The sequence below is a fragment of the Macaca thibetana genome, chromosome 17, assembly GCF_024542745.1.
Source record: "Macaca thibetana thibetana isolate TM-01 chromosome 17, ASM2454274v1, whole genome shotgun sequence".
Classification (NCBI taxonomy): Eukaryota; Metazoa; Chordata; class Mammalia; order Primates; family Cercopithecidae; genus Macaca; species Macaca thibetana.
The window spans coordinates 69,620,407-69,646,619 of NC_065594.1; the positions used below are offsets into that span (position 1 = coordinate 69,620,407).

Sequence of the window (26,213 nt, forward strand, 5' to 3'; positions counted from 1 at the left end):
ACAATGTGTTATGCTCTGCCCAATTTGGGGAATTCCAAAGGAATTTCCATCTTCAGGTTGAATAAGTCCTGTACCCTGTAAAGCCACAGAGGCAGAGCTGCCCAAGGCCATGAGAATATACCTCTTGTATCAGCATAACTTGGATGTGAGACATGGAGTCAAAGGAGATCATTCTGTAGCTTTAAGATTTGAGTGCCCCACTGGATTTCAAACTTGTGTGGGGCCTGTAGTCCCTTCGTTTTGGCCAATTTCCCCCTTTTGGAGTGGGTGTATTTACCCAATGTTTGTAGCCCCATTGTATGTGGGAAGTAACTAACTTGCTTTCGATTTTACATGCTCGTAGGTGGAAAGGGACTTGCCTTGTCTCAGGTGAAACTTTGGGCTTGGACTTTTGGGTTAATGGTGGACTGAGCTGAGACTTTGGTGGACTGTCGTAAAGTCGTGATTTGTGTTTTGAAATGTGGAGACATGAGATTTGGGAGAAGCCAGGGGTGGAATGATATGGTTTGGCTGTGTCCCCACCCGAATCTCATCTTGAATTATAGTTCCCATAAACCCCATGTGTCTTGGTAGGGATTTGGTGGGAGGTAACTGAATCATGGTAGTGAAGGTTTTATAAGGGGCTTACCACTTCACTCAGTTCCCCTTCTTCTCCTTGCTGCCACCATAGGAAGAAGAATGTGTTTCCTTCCAATTTTGCCATGATTACAAGTTTCCTGATGCCTCCTAGCCATGCTAAACTGTGAGTCAATTAAACCTCTTTCCTTAATAAGTTACCAGTCTCGCGTATGCCTTTATTAGCAGCATGAGAAGGGACTAATACAAGCCCAAATGACTGAAAGAGGGATAAAGCACCCAGACTATTTCAGGTTTGACATTCCTGGGGCCTGTTAGTTACCACAGCAGTACTTAGATTGTATTTGACTAGTTACAATGTATTTTGATAATGTATTTGAGTAGTTAGAATGTAGTTTGGTAATACGTTCCAGTTACTCAAATACAATCTAACTACTGCAGAGGGAGAGAAAGAGAGAAGAAAGAGAAAGAGACAGAGAGAGAGCGAGAGAGAGAGAAGTTAATATAGTTATGGAAAATCAGAATTCCATCCCAGAATTTGGCCCCCTTGCATGTGAATTCTTCAAAATTGGCTGGAATATAGTTGTGAGCCAATGGAACAAAGGGAAATGAAAATCTTTTACAATACTGTTTGGCACCAATATTCTTTAGAAGCTGAAAAAATTTGGCCACTTTCTTGACCTTTACAATATAACACTATCTTACAATATAATAGATTCATTTTGCTATCAAATGGAAATGTGGAGTGGAATTCCTTAAGTCCAATCTTTTATGCTCCTTTATCAGAGCAAACTTGATTACGTTAAGTGTAAAATTTGGATGCAATGGATGAAGGCATTTAAGAAGGGTGGTGAGTCTGTGCTTTTCCCTAAGGTTCCCATATTACCAGCTTAAGATAACTGTCCCTAGTTGAGGAAGCCTGGTCTACTACATAACTTCTGAAACCCCAGTCCTGCCACTTCAGCACTCCCTGCCAGCTGTCCGGAGGTTGGCTTCAGCTTCTCCAGTAGCTCCAACCTCTGAGATACCCGCACCTCTGAAAAACCCATTTCTGATTCTTGCTAGTCCTCTCCCTTATGAACCTGGGGCTCCTACCCTAGTTCTGTTGAGTCTTTCTATTCCTCTTTCTCTCCTTTCACCAAAAAGACATCCAAGAACTCTAGAGAAATGGTCTCGCCCTCTTGTCACTATCAGGGACACAATTTGGCTGAGGTCCACTAATCCCCTATGCAGGGAAATTTCCTCTAAGGTAGGTCCATATTAGGGGTATAACTGAAGAAGGACAGTCTGCTGGAACGATGCGAGTATACAGCCCATTCATCATCTCCGAATTACATAATTGGAAGCAGAATGATCCAGCTTCTAAGGATGACCCAAAACATAAAACTGATCATTTTGAGTCTATATTCACTACTCGTCACCCTATATGGGCCAATGTTCAGAGCCTCCTTAACATCTTGTTGATATCTGAAGAGTGTTATGTAGTGTTGGAAAATACTTAGGAGGAGGCTGACCATTTGCAGGCAGAAGATCCTAATAAACAGGTGACGACCAGTTCCAATATGGTAGTGCCCTTCCACAATCCAAACGGGAATCTGAACAATGAGAATAAAGGTAAGATCCAAAATTATTTTAGCATATTCTTGTGGGGCTCAAAAAAGGAGTCCCCAAAACCAAAAGTTTAAACAAGGTGCAGAAAATTAGACAAAGAATGAATGAGAACACATCAGCATTTTAGAAAGAATTTTGGAGACTTATCAAAAATATATGGATATAGATCCATATTGTCCTGAGAATTACAAGTTAATTAATATGACTTTTTTTGGGCAGAGTACTCCTGATATTCAACCTAATTGCAAAAATTAAAGGGCATCGGAACATTGCCAATACCTCAATTAGTTAAGGTGGCATACAAGGTCTTTCTGGATTGAAAGCAGACTAAGGAACAAAAAAATGAAAATTGCAGGAGATGAAACTGCAGGCTAAGTTCCTTGGAGTAGCCTTAGCTGAGTCTAGAAGGGCCTTCTCAGAAAGGGCAAAGGGATAAAATCTTAGAAAGACCCCTTTTAGGAAAAAAGAAAAAACAAAAAACAATGTGTATACTGCACAAAAGGGAGACACTGGAAAAAAAGATGGTCCCAAACTGAATAGAAGGGGTGGCCAGTGTAAGTGGCTGGGTTCAATGACTATAACCTGGAATGTCATGAGCTTAAGGCTCCTTCAACCACTTGGACATTCCAATCCATGATCAATTTCACCCACCAAGAGCCTAGGGTAGCTGTTAAAGTGGTTGATAAGTTGGTTGATTTTTTTTTATTGACACCAGAGAAACCTACTCAGTTTTAACTATTAAACTGACTAAACTTGGAAGAGAATCTATGATAATCACTGGAGTGTCCAGGGAATCGTGTCAAAAATATTTTTTTCAGCTTCTATAATGTACAATAGAAAATTAGGCTGGGCCCAGTGGCTCATGCCTGTAATCCCAGCACTTTGGGAAGCCAAGATGGATGTATCACAAGGTCAGGAGTTTGAGACCTGCCTGGCCAGCATGGTGAAACCCTGTCTCTTCTAAAAATACAAAAAATTAGCTGGGCATGATAGTGCATGCCTGTAATCCTAACTACTCCCGAGGCTGAGGCAGGAGAATTGCTTGAACCTGGGAGGCGGAGGTTGCAGTGAGCCGAGATTGCGCCACTGCACTCCAGCCTGGGCGACAGAGCGAGAATCCATCTCAAAATAAATAAATAAATAAATAAATAAATAAATAAATAAATAAAAGACATTTTAAGGATGGCTGGTTTTGTTGAATTTGGATCTCTAACTTTGGGTTAACAGCAAAAACTCTCCATGAGGCTTTAAAAGGAGTAGATAAGAAGCCCCGTTCTTGGAGTGAGAAGTGTCAAAAAGAGTTTTAATCATAAAAGGGAAAATGATGACAGTCCCTGCCCTGTATCTCCCTAACCTATGCAAAGCTTTTGATTTATTTGTTCCAGAAAGACAGGGAATTAGACTTGGAGTACAAACTCAAGGCCTTGGGACCATGAAATGTCCTGTGGCCTACTTTTTAAAAGAGCTTGATATGGTAACTAATGGCTAGCCTACCTGCCTCATGGTGGTGGCTGCCAACTGTGATATATTACAGTAAACTGAAAAGTTCATCCTGGGGCAGTAAATGACAGCAATGACAGTGCACATTGTTCGTTATGCGTTACCTTTACTTGAGCAGAAGCGGGGCTATTGGTTGACAGCAGGCTGACTGGGAGAGTACCTAGCCATGCTTCTAGATAACCCAAATGTAACTTTTAAGGCTGGTTCTTTTCTGAATCCTGCCTGCTACCAGGGAAACTCCAGTCTCCTGTTCATTATTGGATTTATAAAATTGATCAAGTTTATTCCAGCAGACCAGGCCTCACAGATTTGTCATTGATGGAACCTGACAAATTCTTCACTGATAGAAGCAGTTTCATCAAACAAGGAGTCAGAAAGGCTGGGTATGCTGTAGTTATTAACGAGCAGGTAAATGAGGTGCATGCCCTGCCCTCTGGGACATTTTCAAAAGGCTGAGCTCATTGATCTAACTAGAGCTGTTCATCTGGGTAAGGGAAAGCAAATAAAGGTTTACACTGAGTCTAAATAAGCCCAGGTTTATGGGAAGTTTGGAAAGAATGGGGCCTCCTCACTTCAAATACCAAAGAAATAAAGCAGGACCCTCAAATTCATGAGGTGCAGTAAACATGCCAAAAGAAATAGTAATTATTCAGTGCCAAGGACACCAGAGGGCAGGCACCAATGTTGCATAAGGAAGCACTAAGGCTGACCTAGAGGTGAAAAAGATGGTCAAGGGGCCCACTACCTAGCTGGCTCTTGTTGCTATACTTTGTTTGGAAACCTATCATCCCAAATATTTGGAGGTTGATGGTAAAAGAGCTGAGGAATGGGGGTTTTCTAAACATGCCAGACATAAATACCTTAAAAGTAACGAAGGAAAAATTCTCCTTCCACAAACTTTGATTAGACCAATCCTTGAGAAAATTTGTCAAAGCACTCATTATGGACAGGAGGCAACTTATGCTGGACACAGCCAACGTATGCTGGACACAGCCTTATGCTGGACAACAGCCCCTGTTGGGCCTCACTTGCAACAAACAATACAAACTGTAGTCCAACGTTGTTCTACTTACCTGAAAAATAATCCAAAGCCTCCAGAAGGCATAAAAGCCACCTTTAGGCAAGAAACTCTGTGGAAAGGAACATACCCTAGAGAAGACTGGCCATTGGATTTCACTATAATGCCTCAGAACCCTGGAAAATTTTGATATTTGTTGGTGTTTGTTGATAAATTTACAGACTTGATTGAGGCTTACCCCACCAAGACTGACAATGCTACCAAAGTTATGAACGTTCTAATGAAGGAAATAGCTCCTCAATAAAGACTCCCACAAACGCTTCAAAGTAACAAGAAAGTTGTTTTTGTGGCCCAGGTAACCCAGGAATCATAGCTACTAAGTACTGATTAGAAACTGCATTCATCGTGGAGACCCCAATCTTCTGGAAAGACTAAAAGAATAAACAGGACGTTAAAGAGGTCTCTCTCTAAAATTTGCCAAGAGATAAATCCTACTTGGGGAAAGGTGTTGTTCTTTTCCCTACTGAGAATAAGATTAGCTCACAGAATTACACTGGCTCTTATCCCCCTGTGAAATATTGAAATATTGTACAGGAGACCCCTGTACAAGGAGACCCTTGTTTCTCTGACCTCTGAGCTCCCTGACAATGCAGGATGTTTCCTCCCTTCAAACAGAAGCTAGGTTACATATAAACCAATAGAAAATATGCGAACTGGTCTGAGTTTGCTTCCAAGAGGCTTCAGTTTTCTCTCCATTCTTTGAAACTGAAGACCAAGTCCAGGTGAGGACTGGGAAATCCCACCAAGCTGGAGATCAGCTGCAACCACAACGGGCCGGCCCTTTTGAGATGCCACTGACTACCTACTCATCTGTCCAGTTGGTCAGGGTTAAGCCTTGGATCCATCACACTTGGGTAAAACTAATCCCTCTGGAATCCCTCCAGGTGAAGCAGTCATAGTCTCATAAATCTTCAGAGGGCCTTAAGTTAATCTCCAAAGCCCAGCCATAGGTTCTAGATAAAAAATCATAAAGGAAACATGGTTTTAAGAATTATTTTCTTGAATTTCCTGGAGGCCTACTCCACATTATTTGGTATTTTAACATTTGGGCTACGTGTGTTATTCATCATCTTAGTCCTCATAATTATCCCACAATGCTTCTCCTCAGCATGAAGGAGTCAGAAAGACTGGCTACCATGCTCCTTATGACTGAAGAATTGATAAATAAAAAGGGAGACTGAAACCAACCAAATAGTTCCATATGTTTTTTTAAACACAAGTATAGAAATTGACCCTTCTTGTCTTAAAGCTTAAAACTTATATTTGTCTTATCTGAGTTCCTTCCTCAGAAAATAATCCTCAGGCCTCTTAAAAGGTAGCAAAAAAATCCTGAAATTCACCAAATCACCACATGCAAACAATAAGACTTCCGATGTCATGGTTACTTCCTTATCCCTCCATAATTTCTATTTTCCTAAGAGACCATGTGCTTCTTGTTGACCAAATTCTCTTCCTTACCCCTCCCTAGTTTCTGGTTTCCCACATGTGATGACACTTCTCCCCTGCTCTATAAATCCCCAATTTTGTCAGAAAAATGAATTTGAGAATGATCTTTCATCTCCTTGGCTATAGCAACTGATTAAAGCCTTCTTTTTTGACAACACACTGTTGTTTCAGTGATTGGCTTTCTCTGTGGTGAACAGCAGGATGTAGGCCAAATCCCTGGGGTTTCAGTAACGCAAACTGTTTGGGGTAATTAACTAGCATTAGATGACACTACAGAACTGCCACAGTATTGTCGATTCTAGAGTGAACCTAAATAAATATTATAAAGGTGATTCTTTCCAGGGAATAGAGTTGCAAGTAGCATAATTGCCATTCAGTTTTTATAAAAGAGCAATATGGTCTGACATGGCATATGCAATTCCTCTTGTATGGGGGGAAAATGACTTGCCGTTGGTTCATGAGTTTGAAAGGACTAACAGTAGAAGATCCAATGTCAAGGGGATCAGAGGGAGAGTCATGTGGATAGAACCTATGGAAACAAGAAGAAAGTATGTGAGTCTTTTTGCCTTACTTTAATGCTTTCATAAATTATCTACTGCAGAGAATGGTGATGTGAACCTAGTGGACCGTTTGACTCACCCTGTGACTATCAACCATTCTCTTTATCAACACTAGTGTTAGTACAATGGTCTCATGAAGAAACTGACCCTGATAGCAGAAGAAAAGCTCTGTGATAGTCTGTTCTGAGTTTCAGTAAGCTCATTTGACATCTATGAAAATGGCCTATGAGATGAAGCAGTCAATAATGTTCATTATAAAATCAAACAAAACAAAACAAAAAACAAATGTACCATTTGTTCAAAAAAAATGTATACTTCTCTTTTGACTATGTTTTCCTGTTTATGTGGGATTGTATGCGCCAATAGACTTTTAACAGGCAGGTTTTTCATCAGGTTCTGTTTTTTAGAAAATCTGAACTAAAATATCAATAATTTACTGCCTGAAAAAAATGTTTAGGAAAAAATAATAATGTATATCAAAGGAGTAATTAAAATGCATCTTATTATTACTGATAGTAGTTCACAGGTGGTTTAAAGTAGCTCACATATCTGTATTAAATTCCAAATCTCTGGTAAAATAAACTTTCTGTAATTGGTTTTCCTCCTCTTTGGGAACCAACATGCATTTCAGGAATTCATTTGTGACCCCAAACTGAGACCCTATCCTTTCTTCATGCATTGATCACTAAGGGGGCCCCAAACACTAAATTGGGGCCCCAGATGGGGGCAAATGGGGGCCCCAAACACTAATAGGTGGTAAGATAACTACTCTTTCAAATTTCTTACATAGCCCAGACACTATTGATGTTATTGTTACTAACTTCTATTTGTCAATGATCACAATCAAACAAGCACTCTCATCACTCAAACTTTACTGATCATGTGGTTACGATTTATCCTTCTTCTAACCTATTTTTCACCCCCAATCAACCTTTGAAATCTTTTCACTGTGCCTTCTGGAATTTAGAGTTGGTAATAAGTGAATTATCTTTTAATTTGAAACATCTTTTTAATGTACTTTCTTGTTTTAACTGAAATATTAGTTTTCCTCAAGATGCTACTTCTGGTAGCCTTCCCAGGATTGGATGTATATGTTTTCTCATATACATCCATACATACTGGGAATGGGGTAAGTGTCCTTTTTCATCTTCAATAGTGTTTCCAGATTATTGTCTCTCTTTTCTGTCTAAAAACTTCAGGTTTGAATTTTATGATATAATATTCTACACTCTATTATTCCTAGTTGAAGTAGTGTATCTCCGGGACCATTACTTTTTATTCTATATGAAGCCTGTAATTTCTGTGTTATTGTCACTTTTCAATCACTAACCCTATCAACATAGTTTGTGATTTAAGTTTCTACCTAGACTCCTGAGGCTTCTCAGTTCTTTGGCCATCTGGATAACAATACTCTCATCCTCCTACTTCTTCCATTCACTTCATTGGTTATACTCCAAAATTGTCATTACCTGTATGGGAACTGAAAACAGGCTATCCCTTTCCTCCCGATTGTGAAGAGTCACAACTGACACCCCTAAGGCGAAAGTCATCTAAAAAGGCAAACCCATAACAAATTTATGACTACTATGTGCACATGTGTGTACAAGTATCATACAAAATATGAACTAAAAGAGGAATCAGATGGTTGAGGCTTAAACACCTTCTTCATAAGGAAGGGGAAAATGGGACGAATGAGTAAGCCCAGAGCTGAGACAATGGTTCCAAGGAACAGTGGTCATCTTGCTATGAAGACAGAGTTTCTTAGGTACTCTCTTAGAGCTACCCTCAGAATAGTGCAAGAATATTTCACCTGAGTGCTATGGTGACTACTAGTCTCTTCTCTTCTCTGGTAGTTGATCTTTTCTAATTATTTGATGAGTTCTCTAGAGAGAATGTCTCAAGGCAATTGCATCTTTTTTTTTTCCCAAAAGAAGCTTTCTTAGAGAAAGAAAATCCAGAGAATACCTCCCTCCACTTGGGCCTGGGATTGGGAATGAGGCTAAGCAAAGGACAAAGGGTCCTTGATTCTGAGGCAGCTTCAAAGACCTCTCAACATGTCAAACTACCAGTCTTTGGGGTATCACTCTCTGAGTTCCAACATTATCTTGTATGAAATTTCCCTAGAAGTCTCATACATGAAAAGCTGAGTTAGCTGTAAAGAGAAAAATTAGTAGCTGAGTAACAAATAGTCTCATTAAAACAGTCTCCCATGTCTGGAAATACGTCTGTCCAATTAAACAGTTATGCCTCATTTCAGGAGATGGTGCTGAAGACTGGTTCTCAAAGTCAGGCCTCTATATATGATGCAAGTGAACAAATGTTTAATAAGGAGCATTTCTTATTAGAATGGATTCTTATGACTTATGCAAAAAATAATGGTTAATCTCTGTAGTTTCTTTAGAGTCTTGGAGAACAGTCAATTGAAATTACAAGTGGGAATTTTACAGATTTTTTTGCTTTGCACTTTGCATGTACAAAGTTTTTCCAAATATAGGCTCTTGTGGTGATGTTTCCTCAAAGCCAAGTTGACTGATTCAGTTTGTAAGGTCTTAGGAAAAAGGCATTTTCAATTTCAGTTAGTCTAAGTCAGAATAATGGAAGAAAAAATTGGAAACATTAGTTTGGAGACTTGCAATCAGGAAGGAATTCAGAATTCAGTCTAAATTATAGGCAAATAACAAAAATTTACAAACAATGAACATGCTAGTATCTAATAACAGGTGTACTAAGTTTTTCTTCTGAAACATTATTTACTCTCCTAGCCCCACCATGTTTACCAAGATAAACATAGTACTTCCAATGTACTTGTAAAATAAATTTATTCCTATTAATGTGACCTAATAATTTCCATAACATGCAATAAGAATAGTGATTTATCACATAGGCTCTTTTTTCAACTGGCTTTGCTGAAAACCTTTCATAAAGAATCCGATATTAGATTCTCAAAAAACCTTTGGAAATGTAGGAGCCAAACCAAGGATCTGACTTTCCCGCAGACTGTATCTGTAATACCTGCGTGAATTGGGCGAATTTGTCACTGTTTGAGGTCTCCAAAATACCTTGGCATAACTGGGCCTGTCAGAAAGTGATATTTTTTACTTACCACAAGGACAGCAACTTTGAAAGGAAATCATGGAGACAAGGTATCAGGTCAGTCTTATTCAACGTCTATTGGCTTTATTTATTTATTATTATTATTATTATTATTTTGAGATGGAGTCTTGCTCTGTGGCTTAGGTTGGAGTTCAGTGGCGCCATCTTGGCTCACTGCAAGCTTCACCTTCCTGGTTCATGCCATTCCATCTCAGCCTCCCGCGTAGCTGGAACTACAGGCGCCTGCCACCATGCCCGGCTAAGTTTTTTTTGTTTTGTTTTGTTTTGTTTGTATTTTTAGTGGAGATGGGGGTTTCACTGTGTTACTCAGGATGGTCTCGATCTCCTGACCTCGTGATCTACCCACCTCGGACTCCCAAAGTGCTGGGACTACAAGCGTGAGCCCCCATGACCAGCCAGTCTATTGGTTTTATAAAGTTATCCTCAATTTCTTAAAGCTGTCTGGTAATATCTGAAAACATGACATTCCATTCAAAGAATTGATAAAATAACCATTGTCTCCAATTGTGTACTGTTACAATCAAAATAGAATGGATTCTTATGACTTATGCAAATAACTGTATTGCTATGAAATAGTAATACAAATAGTTTCTGACTCTGGTATCAGTTAGAGAGAAAGATAAATGTTTTGATTGTGCTCACAGAAGCATACTTTGCCAAATTGCTGCAAAGATATAAATAAGTTAAAAATAAGAAAAATCGTTTTAACTTTTTCAGTAATGTTTCAGACAAAAAAAGTCATAAAAATTCTTCCAGTTCTTCATCAGTTCAGACAAAAGTAGTTAATTCTCATTCTTCTTCTTGCTCAGTTAGCAATTTTATCAGTCCAAATTTTTTTTTTTTTTTTTTGGTCATTAGAGTTTTAAAAATTCTTACCCAGTCCAATTGAGTAATCCACAAGTCTATAATATTACAGAGGACCTGTCAGGGTCTTTTTATCCTTTGCATGAACCTCCTTGAAGACACAATATTTTAGGATTATAGTTGCTTTCCTAGAAGAAGCATCAGAATAAAGAAAATTGCTGCTGATAAGAAGACTTAAAATGGCCATGGAGTTTTCAATGGCCTACAATATTAATAGTAATATTTATGACTAATAACATTATCAAGATATATCAAATTTTAGGAATCTCCTAAAATTTTGGAACACATATTGGTAACATATTCACACATATATAACTCAAAGAAGATTAAACGTTTTAAAATATAATTTGGCAATGCTTCCTATGTAGTGTTTCTGGGTTTTTTTTGTTTTTTTGTTTTTTTTGACAGAGTCTTATGCTGTTGCACAGGCTAGAGTGCAAGTGGCACGATCTTGGCTCCCTGCAACCTCCACCTCCTGGGTTCCAGCTGTACTTCTGCCTCAGCCTCCTGAGTAGCTGGTATTATAGGCATATGCCACCACATCCAGCAATTTTTTTTTATTTTTTATTTTTTTGTATTTTTAGTAGAAGTGGGATTTCACCATATTGGCCAGGCTGGTCTTGAACTCCTGACCTCAAGTGGTCCACCCACCTCGGCCTCCCAAAGTACCAGGATTACAGGTGTGAGTCACTGTGCCTGGCTGCTTCCCATATAGTTTTAACATATCAAAAATAATATTTATGTCTAAGATTTCTAAGGGCTTTTCCATAGTGTCCAAAAATTTATTTGATCTCAAGAAAACTTAATTTTGATTTTAAAATTTGATTTTGAGGTCTGTCAAATATGTTAAAAGTTTAAAACATGACGAAAATAAGAAAGAGTTAAAATTCTTGACGAAAATACGATCACAGGTCCCTCAAAATAAATGTCGTTCATTTAGTCAAGGTGATATTTAAAAAATTTCGACAAGTAAAAACATTTACTCTTTCGTAGAAAAGAGGCTCAGTTTCTCAAATAATCAAAAAGTCTAATAAAGATAGCATGAGACACACAGAATCTGTTTCTCTCTCTTCCTTCTTTTTATTTTGTAGTTTACTACAAAAGTGAACTTTTTCATTATTTATTATTATATAAAATGTTGTTTAAAAGAGAAAACCAAATGTTAGTTTTATACCCGTGTAATATTAACAATAAAGTTAACTTACATAAAACTATAAACAAAGCCATCCAATATCAGTCAGTTTTGAATACACAAGAATTCTGTAAACCTTTTATACTCCCTTAAATATTTTATTCTATTTCTTTCCCCAACTTTCTAAATACATTTAATTTTATCTATTATTTTTATCTATTTCTTCAATTTGAAACAACCATAAAGCAAGACAAAATTACTTTTCCCTTAGCAAAAGCAGCAGCCCTATGCCTTTTTAATAATCTTTCTCACCAAAAACATATGTTGCTTTTTGGAGGTATACTTTGTGTACAGAATTGGTTTCCTTATTTTGAGTAGTTTTAATTGCATATATTTAAACTATTATTATTATTACTGTTATCATTATTATTGTTGTTATTTCGAGACGGAATCTTGCTCTGTCATTCAGGCTGGAGTGCAATCGTGCAACACTGGCTCACTGCAACATCTGCCTCCCGGGTTCAAGTGCTTCTCCTCCCTCAGCCCCCTGGGTAGCTAGGATTACAGGCACCTGCCACCACATCGGCTAATTTTTGTATTTTTAGTAGAGATGGGGTTTCACCATGTTGGCCAGGCTGGTCTCGAACTCCTGACCTCAGGTGATCTGCCCTCCTCAGTCTCCCAAAATGCTGGGATTACAGGAGTGAGCCAGGGCGCCTGTCCCCAATCTCAATTTTATTTAGCAAAAATTACTAAAGTCATGTAAACTTTAAAAGAATCTGGATTTATTAATTTATGAGAGTTCATTTATTTTTAAGTTGATTTGATGATATATAGACAACATACATAAAAATATGGACAAATATTTTGTAGCTTTCATCTTATACTTTTTCCATAAGGCAGATAAAACTCACTAGTTTAAAAGCGCAGTTAGATAAAAATGGTGCCACTGTAAATGCAACAAATAAACATTATCTGTCCCACATGGCTAAGCCCTTATTAAGTTTTAGAGAAAAAAAAAATAGCATATTTACATCTAAAACCCAGACAGAAAATTTAAGCTTTCTCAAGCAATTAGGTATGTCAATTAGACATAAAACAAAGAAAGGTTAAAAATGAATGCCAAAGAAACAAACAGGAATTCACCACTTAATTTTATAAGGAGACCAATTTTGGTCTAATATTAACAGATAGCTTGCAATTTCGTCTGCCTTTTCCAACTGGACCACTGAGTTCAGGGTGGAGCCTGCTATCTAATAGGACTGAAAAAACATTTGCAGCTTCCTCGGGCCAACACTGACACATCTAAAAGGCAGACACAGCCAGAAGCCAGAGCACTTGGATCTCCAGAAATCAAAGATCCCATTCCTACACTGAATCTTAGGTACCTTAGAACCAAGGCAAAAGGCAGAGAGGGAAACACCATGGGGTTGAGCTGTTTAATGCTCTCATAGTGCACCTCTCTGCAAGGACATTCCCTGAGGCTACTGGATGACCCAGCACCGCCTGGCCCACTCTGTGATTAGCTCATCTCCCCCAGAAGTTGTATTCCTCAGTGGTGAGTGCTCTCACAGTCTCCATGTGTCCAAACTACACTCATGATCACATCGTGGCCCCAGCTCCCAGATCCTCACAGACAAACCTAGCCAACAATTTTACTTATTCCAAGTTGCCATTTACCATCAGTTTCTATTTGACCGGTCAGAAATCTCAAGATTTTCTTATTTAAACTTGCAAACAAATGAGGAGGATAGAAAACAAGTGTTTGTTTCCTGTAGTAATAGCCATTCATTGCAGCAACTATTAATTCCCTTTAACATTGCACCCTTGCCAATAACCGATTAGTTAGTACATACACAAAGGTCAATTGCTTTCCTACAGTTGAAAATAATTCTTGGTACCCGCCAAAAGCTGGAGAGATTGGGGAATGTAATGTAAAAGAAAGCAGAACTTCAGACCTAAGTAGAACCCACCCATGACTTTTGGGGTTCCATAAGAAAGACAGATGATCCCAAAGTGGGGGTGAGAGGTGAAGCCAGCTGGACTTCCTGGATAGAGTGAGGACTTGGAGAATTTTTTGTCCAGCTAGAGGATTGTAAATGCACCAATCAGCACTCTGTAAAAACGCACCAATCAGCACTCTGTGTCTAGCTAAAGGTTTGTAAACACACCAATCAGTGCTCTGTAAAATGGACCAATCAACCAGATGTGGGTGGGGCCAAATAAGGGAATTAAAGCTGGCCACTGGAGCCAGCAGCCGCAACCTGTTGGGGTCCCCTTCCACCCTGTGTAAGCTTTGTTCTTTTGCTCTTCACAATAAATCTTGCTGCTGCTCAGTGTTTGGGTCTGCACTACCTTTACCAGGTGTATCACTCACCACGAGGGTCTGTGGCTTCACTCCTGAAGTCAGCAAGACCACAAACCCACCGGAAGGAAGAAACTCCAGACAGGTCTGAACATCTGAAGGAACAAACTCTGGACATACCATATTTAAGAGCTGTAACACTCACTGTGAAGGTCTGCAGCTTCATTCCTGAAGTCAGTGAGACCACGAACCCAATGGAAGGAAGAAACTTTGGACACATCTGAACATCTGAAGGAACAAACTCTGGAATCTTTAAGAACTCTAATACTCACCGTGAGTGTCCGCAGCTTCATTCTTGAAGTCAGCGAGACTAAGAACCCACCGGAAGGAACTAATTCTGGACATGGGGTGTCTGTAGTGCCTTGGCTGCGTGGTTCAAGGGGTCTCAGTGACTAGAAGTCTCTCTCTTAGTTCTCTTTATGTGACAGCCAGAACTCTGATGCTTTCTTTTAGTAATTTTTTGTCCACTGACTGCCAAATGGAAAAAGTATGGACTTGAAGGGGAACGTATCAATGATTAATAAAACTGGATAAAGATTGAAAATAAAAGAAAAAGAAGTAAATGGAAGAAAGGACTTCCTAGAGGAGCCAGTTTGGGAAGACCATAAGCTTCCCCAAAAGGTCAATGAAATTTGAAATTTTTCTCAGCAAAAGCTAACAAGAAAGAAAGCATACCTTCAGAGAACAAAACATAATTTTTAATAAAGGGTTTCAGTCACCTGAAAAAAATTCCTATGGGGGAAATAGGATTCAAATAGGATTCAAAAGAGAAAAAGCACAAAGACATTATATATATATATATATATATATATATATGTTTTAATTTATATTTATATATATTTGAGATATCAAATAGTTTGCAATTTAGCTAACTATTGACCACAGAGTTCATTAAAAAATATATATATATATTTTAAAAATCTTTTTTCATCAGATTTCAGCTAGGATAAAGAAAAAATATTTCTGATGTTTGGCTTTTTTTGTTGTTGTTATAAAAAAGAAAAAACTAAAGAAATCTAGCAAGTGATTAATAACCAAAACCAATACACCTTTGGTGACTTAACCAAGGAAGCACAAGCCATCTCCAAAGAGGGACAAAGAAGCAGCCCTCACAAGGTCCAGAGCCACTCCCAAAGACAAGTAAGAAAAGAAAAGAGGAAAAGGAACACTTATCCACTGTGGTTAGAGTGTAAATTAGTACAACCATTGTGGAAGACAATGGGTAATTCCTCAAAGACCTAAAGAGGGTGGAGGGTGGAAGGAGGAAATCAGGAAAAATAACTAAATGGGTACTAGACTTAATATTTGAATGAAGAAATAATCAGTACAAGAAACTCCCATGACACAAGACAAGGGTAGAAGGACCTTTATTCTGAGGAGCTTATAAGGCCTCTCTAAGTATGTTAAATTTCCACTCTTTGGGGCATCACCTGCTGATCCCCAAAAGCTATAAGTGTTGGGAGACCGAGGCGGGTGGATCACAAGGTCAGGAGTTCGAGACCAGCCTGGCCAACATGGCAAAACCCCGTCTCTACCAAAAATGCAAAAAAATTAGCTGGGCGTGGTGGCAGGCGCCTGTAATCCCAGTTACTCGGGAGTCTGAGGCAGGAGAATCGCTTGAACCCAGGAAGTGGAAGTACAGTGATCCAAGATCGCGTCACTGTACTACAGCCTGGATGACAAGAGCGAAACTTCATCTCAAAAAAAAAAAAAAAAAAGCTACAAATGAATTTTTTTAATAAGATCTATTTCTAGCATCCCAGTTTCTAAATGAATATTCTAGCCTGTGCTGAAGTAAGTCAAAAAATAAAAGATATAAGGAGATCATGCAGGTTTACTAGGTTAATTTTTTAGAAAAGATATAAGACGAAAAAATAGTGTTAATTTCTAATGATGTAATTTTGTTCATAGAAAATCCAAAGTAAAATCTAAAACGGAATTACTAGAATAATGAGAAATAATAGTTTTTTGGACACGTGATATTAAAAATAATCAATCCATTTCCTCGGTTTTGGCAGAAAGTGATTAGAAAACATGGTAAAAAAAAGGCATACAATTGCAATAATAGCATAAATAAGTACTGTCTTCGTGAAATGTCTGTTAATTTTTCCCACATTTATCCAAGTGGTTTTCCTTTAATGTGTACATGTCATGAAAGTTACACATATCATTTCTAATTAAATTTTACTGGCCTCAAATTAGCCACAAGACCAAATTTCCATTAACAAAAGGCAAAATGATTTGGTAAGTCCATCTATTAGGCTACAAGAAGATTTTCATGTAGACTTCAGGATTGTAATTATGAGAATTTTATCTTTGGTTAAAAATACTTTGCAAGGAAAGGACATTATATCTACAGCAACATTTCTATTTGTCATATTGGATTCTAATTTTTACTTTAACAGACTAAAAATTTATGTTATCCAATAAGCAGATGCTTCATTACTTTCTGAGTAATTTACTACAGAAAGAAACCATTTCCAAATTGCAAAAAATAATCTAAATACAATGCCATGTGTTTTTCCTGGAAAATCACAACTTCTCTGCAAATTATTCCTTTAATATAAAGGACTTCAGCGTTCATAGATACAGAACATCAATAATTATTTTAATAATAGTATATTATCTGTCTCCTTTTATACTATCATCACTTGATGTGGGTGAAGAATTACATACAGTTTTTCTCCTGTTTAATTTATATTGCTATATACTATATATTCATGGAAAGTAAAGCATAAAGTGTTGCTGGTCTTCTTAAACATGGTTTAACTTATTTTCCATGGATGACACATTATTTAAACAGGTGGCATAAATGGATGCCTCCATTTCTAAAAATGAGGACAAGCTCCATACATAATGTATAGTTTTAATATTATTAATGACCAAGTCATTCTTTGGTTTATTTCTATTCTCTATCAATACCATGATGTAGCATTCTAATAAATCATTAGTGGGACACCATTGTAATGTCATCCTGCAAAAATGCATCATCAAAACTACTGTGATAAAAGCTGCCCTTGTGATGATAAATAGATCTGACTCGTAAGCATTCATTTAGTACATACCTGCTGTAAAATTAGGAAGGCTCTTTGAATAACCAGATAAGCAATATTGCATTGATGATAAAAAAGATTATATGTTTAATTGTTATGCACTTATTTATGCAAACAAAAACTGAGTAGAAAGCCTATTAAGGGTTTTTGGAGAAAAGTTTCCTATATGGTCTGTTGTTTTCTGAACGAGTTTTCTTCAAAATTTTTCATTTCAAGGATGACTAATAAAAGAGGAATACAAAAATATTCACTGAGAATATTCCTAATTCTTCAGAAGCCTACTATATCTAAGAAAACGTTTCTCTGATTGATTTTATTTCTTCTAAAATACTTAGACCAATTAGTAAGTTGTTTGTCAGTGGCAAGGGCAGGATTCATGTAGAGTACAATCTAAATCTAGAGCCAACGCTTAAAATTTTTATTACCTAAAATCACTCAGGAATAGGGATAGACACTTATTTTGTCTTTCTTTTTTGCTTCCCAGTGGAATACTTTATTAGTGCAACATCTGTAAATCTACAGATGTTTTCCATTGTCACCATAAGGTGTAGGATGATCAAGGGATCACGGTTATTATTAAACGAACTATCTCAGCTTACTGGAACCATTTTATTATCAAGCACTTGCTTGATGAACTTTTTAGAATATACTTGGTAGTCTTGATTGTTAAGTGGGCCTCCTTTCTGCTTAGAAAGGAGATTATTCTTTCTAGATTATCCTTTCTGCTCTAGCAGTGCTATACCTCTATAGATACCACAGCTGGGTTCAAGGGCGAAAAATTTGGGAAATATGTCAATTTTTGGTTTATGCTAGTCAACTTCACGTTGGATCTATTACCTTCATTTTGGAATAGGTGTTTGCTTTCTGATTGACTGAATTACTGAATCATTCCTCCCTTCTTTATTTGAAATATCTACTAGACATTTTCTGTATGCCAATAGAAGATATACTGAAAGCTGAGAATGAGGGAATGAGATGAACTTGGTCCTGTATCTCAGGGTCTCATGATCTATAGGTAAGAGCAGACAAATAACTTCAGCAACATGAGCAATTTTAAAATAAACATATGTTAATTAATATGAAGATAATTTTTATTTCAATATTTTAAATCCTTAGAGTTTGTAGCAAATAATTTACCATTTCTTTCTTTATTCAAATATCAGATATTAATTTTACTGAATCAAGCTGAGTATTTTCTTTTAAGAATCATCCAACTTTTAATTTTTGGTAAATTGGCTCTAAATTTCTATACAGATATTGAAACCGTGTTGTGTTTTCCATTGTCACCATAAGGTGTAGGATGATCCAGGTATCAAATTAGTAATAGCTACAGGTTTCAGTGAGTAAAAACATATTTGTTGTTGTGTTTAAGATAATCCCTGCTTTTTGTTCCCTAAATAACTAATTCAAATGTTTATAATACTTTTTTGTTGCTGCAATTATTTGTTTCTTCTTACCTTTAGACTCCCTAGTCTACTCATGCCCTTTTCAGACCCTTTTAACACAGCAGCCAGAAATACTGAAATTCTTGTTAGGTTAAATTGTATCAGTGTACCCAGTTGGGCATGGCGGTTCACACCTGTAATCCCAGCACTTTGGGAGGTCAAGGTGGGAGGATCACCTGAGGTCAGAAATTTGAGACCAGCCTGACCAACATGGTGAAACCCTGTCTCTACTAAAAATACACACACACAAATTGTATTAGTGTACTTGGCTCAAAAATCTTGTACCAGTTTTACATTGCTCAGGTAAGAGACAAGCACTCTATGGTAGCATGCAAGGCCCACGTGACCTCCTACATCTGCAATCTCATGGCCCACGACACAATACTCTTGCCCTCAATATTCCAGGCACACTCACTCCTTTTCTCTTCTTGACCAAAGTGAACCTTTGTCTCATGGCCTTTGCACAGTGCTGTTTCTTGAACCAGGAGATGATATAAAAGAAACTTTGTAAATGTTTTCCACAAAACCAATAGTAGTCTTACCAATTTGCAGAGCACTAACAATTAATTACATGTTATGAAACCAGAAGATACTTTTAAAACTACCAATTAAATACAAAAATAAATTTTGATAAACCACACTACAAGAAAGACTGAAGTATTTTTCTCTCTCTCAAGAATATACCATAAGATTTTTATTTCAAATGAGTGAACAAGGAGTAAGCATATGGCTAGAAAACAGAAAAATTATTATAGCAATGGATCAGAAAGCTACGGATATGTTATATATTATATTTATATAAAAATCTATTTATAAAATTCAAAACTATATAGAATGTTACTTTCCTGGATTTTAACAGGTGTGGTATTTCTGAAACTGAGGGGTTAATCCAATTGCGTCTGTCAAACAAACTGCCCTGTTTGCTTTTGGTCCCTTGCTTTTTGCTTTTTTTTTTTTTTTTCCCCATAAAGCTGAAGGCCGTGCTACTGAACGCTGTACCTTAACCTTCACTGGCTACATTATAGATAACATTTATGAGTCACCATGGTAACAGCTGCTTCAGTTATTTTTCAGGAACTTCAGGCAGCTCCTGTCCAGTTCAAACCAGTTGCAAATACAGACCCTTCAACTGAGGCTGAGCAAATGCCCACTAGGTGGCTTTTTGACATCAGAGGGCCCAAAACACGACCCTCAGATCATGCTACTGCCTCCATTTTCTGAACATATGCCCTAGGAAAAGCCATGAGCCCCAACTACACTTGTGTAGATCACGGATTACTTCATTTTTTCTCCACTACCAATAACCTTGTCCTTAATCCTTATCTTCTGGGGGGCAAATTTAAGAGCTATTTTCCTGCCTCCTCACTTGGCTCCCTAATGAATAAATCTTTTCTCTCTTGCAAAATGTGTTGTCACAGTGATGGATTTACTGTGGGTGTGGACAAAACAAACCTGAATGAACCTGGGCAGTATCATTTCCAGCTTATTTAAATTTATAATTGTTAGTGTTTTTTTTTTCCTTCTATCCAAATAAATGTTTACTTTTGTAACTAATTTTGGATTATTTCTTAAAGAGGGCTCCTGTAATTAAATAACCTTCAAGTCCCACAAAGCTGAGATCTGCCTTGATCTTAGCCCACAAGAAGGCATAATCAAGTCATTCAACTCCCTTTTAATCAAAGTTCTCTGAATAACCTAAGAAAAACAGAAACTCTGACATTTCTGTGCTTCTCCCTCAATTTTTTTTATTACTTTCATATTTGAAAATGCTAAAAAATTCCCATCTGTAAAATATCATTGGAATTGAAGTGATGAAACCTCAAGCTCAAAATTACTTTTATTTTATTTTACTTTATTTATTTTGAGATGGAGTCCCACTCTGTCGCCCAGTCTGGAGTGCAGTGGCATGATCTCCACTTACTGCAATCTCTGCCTCCCGGTTTCAAGCGATTCTCCTGCCTCAGCGTCCCCAAGTAGCTGGGACTACAGGTACATACCACCACATCTGGCTAATTTTTGTATTTTTAGTAGAGATGGGATTTCACCATGTTGCTTGGGCTGGTTTTGACCTCCTGACTTCAAGTGATCCACCCACCTCAGCCTCTCAAAGTGCTCGGATTACAGGCACGGGCCACCACACCCAACTGAAAATTATTTTTAGCAAGTTGTATAAAACTTATTCATTGATTTAAACAAGGAGAAAAAGTCTCCATATATTTTAATTATATTTGTTTTGGGGAAAATGAATATAAATTAAATAAACATTTTTGTTTTTCTGTTAATCTTTACAGTCCAAATTACATACTTGATAAGATAAACCAATGCATAATTAAGTTTTTCACTTGTTTGTTTGTTCGTTTTTGAGATGGAGTCTTACTCTTGCACCCAGACTGGAGTGCAGAGACACGATCTTTGCTCCCTGCAGCCTCCACCTCCCGGGTTCAAGCAATTCTCCTGCCTCAGCCTCCTGAATAGCTGGAACTACAGGTGCACGCCACCACGCCTGCCTAATTTTTGTATTTTTTGGTAGAGATGGGGTTTCACCATGTTGGCCCAGGCTTGTCTCAAACTCCTGAGTTTAAGCAATCTGCCCGCCTCAGCCTCCCAAAATGCTGGGATTACAGGAGCGAGTCATCACGCCCTGCCAAGATTTTAGACACAATATATTTATTATTTTTCTTCTGTGTAATGCCAACTTTACTAATAATTGTCAATCGTATCTTTATTTTTGCCAATTACTTTCAGAGGACACAGAGTTCTAGTAAGATTATTTTCCTTCATTGAAATAACGGGCATACCTTTTTGCCCTTAATTAAGTGCCACTTGCATGGCAACATTAAGAAGTTCCAATTATATAAATTCAGGGAAGTTTCCATGTTAAGGAAAGGAAGCTGGAGGGTAAAGTGATGATATATTAAATATTTACTTTTAATTGAACTTTACGTCATTTACCATTTGTGGAATGAAAAATGCCATGGTGCGTGCAAATCAATAAAAAATATTTTCATCTCTAATAGAATGCTGAGTACTCAATTAAATACTCATTCTAAATATAAGTCAAAACACAATCTACCATTTAGGATAAAAGTAGTCCATCAGGCCAATGAGGAAAGAAGTTTTAATACCTTTATTACCATTGTCTAGCAAAATGCTGGTTTTAGAATTTGACTCAGTATCTACAGAAAATAAGAATATTGTTATGTCATGTTATATTTTCATGTTACTATTTTCTTAACTCTTATTCAAATAAAATAATGGTTAAATCATGACTAGGTGCCTAGCTGTGTCATGTGTTTAAAACTTACGTTTAAATTTTTATACTAATATCTCTTTTTTATTGATTTACCCTATTTTTTTTTCCATTATACTATAGTTACTGACAATGTTGAAATTTACATGAGCCCTGTAATTCTGGAAAACAGCTATGGATAAAGAATTGCACCACCACTTTCATTTTCTGGAAAATGACACCCTTCCTGGTAAGACTTAGGTAACATTCACAGATGACCCCTTTGTTTACCTATGACAAGGTCAGACACAGAGCCTCCAAAATCTCATTTGCAGCCTCAGATTATTAACTAAATTGTTTTTGCTGACCAATTAGAACAAAGTGTCTGTTAACCAAACTTTATTAAAGATTTTCTCTTTCCCCAAGACTGCTGAACATTGTTCTACTCTCAGGCTGAGCCAGCATAGGGCCCCTCTGTAAGGGCCACTCCTGGACAATAGACTGGCTTGAGCACAAAACATTTGCTAATGTACTCTCCAGTCATGGCACCCTTTCAATTCACCTCCCCATACCTGTTTTCTTTTACCCTTGGTTACTCCTCTCTATAAAAGAAAAACCCTTTTGCCTAACTCTTGAGCAACATGGAGATCTTCTATTCAGAGCATTCTTTATATTGCAGTAGCCTTTGCAAATAAAGTCTCTCTTGACCCAAGTCTAGATTTGTTTTTAATTCAACGTTATGTAACATATTTACATCACGAAAAGTTCTGTGAAGGGTATATTGGAACTCTCTGCACTATTTTTGCACCTCTCTTGTAAATCTCTTGAAAATAAAAAGCCGAAGAAACAAAAGGATATTTCTCAGTTTATACATTCTAGGCCTCTTGAAAATTATTTATAAAACTAATAAGTTGATTACTACAGAGAAAAAAAAGAGACCAGAAAGTCAGACAGTTTAAAATATGACATTTGATACTTAGTATCTACCTAAAGGCTGTAACCCTGGGAGTGGGGATAGTTTGTTTCTGGGTGAAGATTTCACCTTAGTTCTTGACACATCTGTGTCACAGTTCTCTTTTACATAGGACGGCATCCCAAGATCTATCCCAAACCATTTTCAGAAACAGCTTTTATTTTGGAAGCTTTAGAGGGTCTTGTATTCATAAATAATAACATTTCAAAAAGGTATTTTAAAAGAAAAGCTGATTATATGTAAAAAAAGACAAAACATTTTTAGATGTGCAAAGGAGCTATGTTAGTTCAAAAGAATCTAATGCTAAGGATATATGTGCGTGTGTATATATGTATATGTGTGTTGTGTGTGTGTATATATATATGGTGACTGAGTATATGACAGGCCATTAAATTTTGAAGGAGTAAATTCTTTCTTGTTATTCTTTCTCAATACTGATAGAAACTCTCTTCTTGACCAAATTCTACTCAGGCTCCATTAAACTCTATTCTGTACTAGGCTTTGACTTTTGAGTTTCCAGATTTATCTTTTTATTGTTCAGCTTCAGCAAGTGTCTTGCTGAGTTATTTTACCCCAAATCATTACCTACCCTTGATATCGGATCACCCTCAATATAGATCATGTTCCTCATCCTCCATTTTTCCCCAGATGAGGTCTAATCACCCTGGCTTTCCTTCTGCAAAATTCCTGGTAGGTTAATTTAGCTAGACTCCTCCCTTATTCCAGTTGTCTCCTCTTAGTAACTTTCCATCCACCCCACTCCCACTCTGTTCCTTGGCTATACATTTCCACTTGTTCATGCTGTATTCACAGTTGAGCCAATTCTCTCTTCCCTACTGTGAAACCCCATTGTAGGAACCCCCTTGAACAAAGTCTGCCTTATGCTTCTTTAACAAGTGTCATAAATATATACTTTTTCTTCAACAGTACAAATCTCCTATTCCTGGAGCTTATCTGATATCCTCTTTTCTTCCAGCTTCACTAAGAATCCTAGTCTCACACAGACCATTTCTCCAGCCACCGACCTTATGTGTTGTCCTTTGCATTAGACTACCTTCAATTCCATACACCTTTATGCAAATGCCATCTTCTTTAAAGTATTCACAGATTATGGCACTATACTTTGTCTTTTTTCTGGACATATTTGGTACTGTTTTGCACATATACTCATGGAATTTTAGAAACTATTTATAAAGCAATAAAAATAGCACAGAAGTGTCAACCAGCGCTGCTGTCATACAATTTGTGTTCTACGGATTTCTTAGTTACAGCTTGCGTTGAAATTATCTAAAGATAATTTTTAAAGACATGTGACAGGGAAAACATCAGTGGTTGCCAAATAGAAAATGCAAGGAGAGAATAAAGAGGTGGAGCACCGATGATTTTTAGGTCGGTGAAACTACATTGTATGATACTATAGTGTGGAATGTAAATTATTTTACATTTCCAAATGCGCGACTACAAACACAAGAGGGAATCCTAATGTAAACTATGGACTTTGGGTAATTACGATGTGTCAAAGTAGGTTCATCAAGTGTATCAAATATACCACTCTGGTATCAGAGGTTGATAATAGAGAAAAGTATATATGTGTGTGAGCAGGGGTATTTGGGAAATCTCCAACCAACCTAAATTTTGCTGTCAATCTAAAACTGCTCTAAAAAAAATTGTCTTTAATAATATAATATGAATTTTAAAAGACACATTTGGTAGGCATTTGTTAAAAATCCTCTTTAATATAAACCAGATAAATTTTGTATTACAAAAGGAAATAAAAGAATTGTTCAAATTTGAGAAACTTTGAATATCACATCCAATTTACATAAAATTATGAAAGATTATTTATTGCTTTATTATTTTTGTTACATCACTCTTCACTGTTTTCTTAATAAAATGGAAAGTAAAATTTTAAAAGCAGAATCTTCTCCCCCTATAGGCTTGTGACTGGCAGACAAAAGGCAAGTTGGTAATGAAAACAGGAAGTAGAAGGTAAACAGAGTGCTTGAGGCAAGATCCAAATACTCCCTGAAGTCAGAGATTTCAGAAAATGTTATTTAATACAGGTAAGCCAGTTCCTCTAGAGGTCTGTATTTACATCAGGTCTGAGGTACTTCCCAAAGGAATTCCTGATGAAATGTAACAGTATTTTAAAGCATATAGTGGTAGACATTTATCTCAAAAGTCCCTAAGTGTGTAGAGAGGGAAACACTCAGGAAGGAATGTCTGCATCGTGGATGTCAACTCATGTTGTCAAATTTTAGAAGTTATTCAACGCAATCTGGCCATGATCATTGTTCTATATATTTTGCTAACTGAATAACACTAATTTAATATGAAAACATCCCTGTGAAATATCAAAATACATAGGAAAAACACAAGAGTTTGGCCATTAGCCATCTTTAAAACCTGTATTTCTACAGTTTTATCCAAGATTTAATTTAAAAACTAGCATTTGGGACAGTGAAGAGTATGAGAAAGGGAAACACCTGCCAGAAAATCATTTTTCTAACCATACAATATTAACTTCCATTGAAAAGAAGAATTGGAGTGAAACATTTTTGTTTCTAAGAGTTGCAAACCGAATAAAGTAATGTGAAACTATTAAATTAGGTGACCTGACCTGCTAAAAGCAATTTAAATAGCTAAAGGATACATTCAGCACTTTTCACATGTAGATGCAAAGAGTTGTCTTCCAAAGGGTCAGTTATGTCAGAAAGACTAAAACATGTGGGAGAACATCAAAAAACCGCCCTTTCGATACATAATGGAGAGCATTATAAATGACCTTGTGCCTAGTGAATGTAATTTGAAAAGATTGGGTCAGCTTGCACTGGTGAGTATAATACAATTTCGTAACACATTAATACCAAGTTATTTTCAGCCAGGAGGCAATTATTTTTCTTGGTAGAGTGGGTATTTTGTGGATACTATTTTAATTTGTGACTTCAGAATATATCAGTGTTTTGAATTCCAAAACTGAGCAAAACCTATTATAAGTAAATATATTTATATAGTAATCTTGAATATATAATAGTTACTGTAAGAAAAATGTATGCTGTGAAATTTTTGTTGATCTTCATCAAATAATATATTGATAGTCTATATTTCAAATTATAAAGAAAAAGTAGTATTCATTAAAAGTTTATTCCCAAAGAAAGGTAAAATAATGAGTTGTAGTTGTAAAATACACAATAACGTTAGTTGAGTGTCCCTAATCCAAATATCTGAAGTCCAAAAATTCTCCAAAATTCAAAACTTTTAGAGCAT

At 36.9% G+C, this 26,213-nt stretch overlaps 1 long non-coding RNA gene across 1 annotated transcript; it reads left to right on the plus strand.

Annotated features, from left to right (window-relative positions):
- Positions 1 to 670: 670 nt before the first annotated feature.
- Positions 671 to 25,223, plus strand: LOC126940495 (uncharacterized). Its single transcript, XR_007720775.1, has 3 exons — positions 671 to 742; positions 22,118 to 22,223; positions 24,883 to 25,223. It is a non-coding gene; the product is annotated as an uncharacterized LOC126940495 (long non-coding RNA).
- Positions 25,224 to 26,213: the final 990 nt, after the last annotated feature.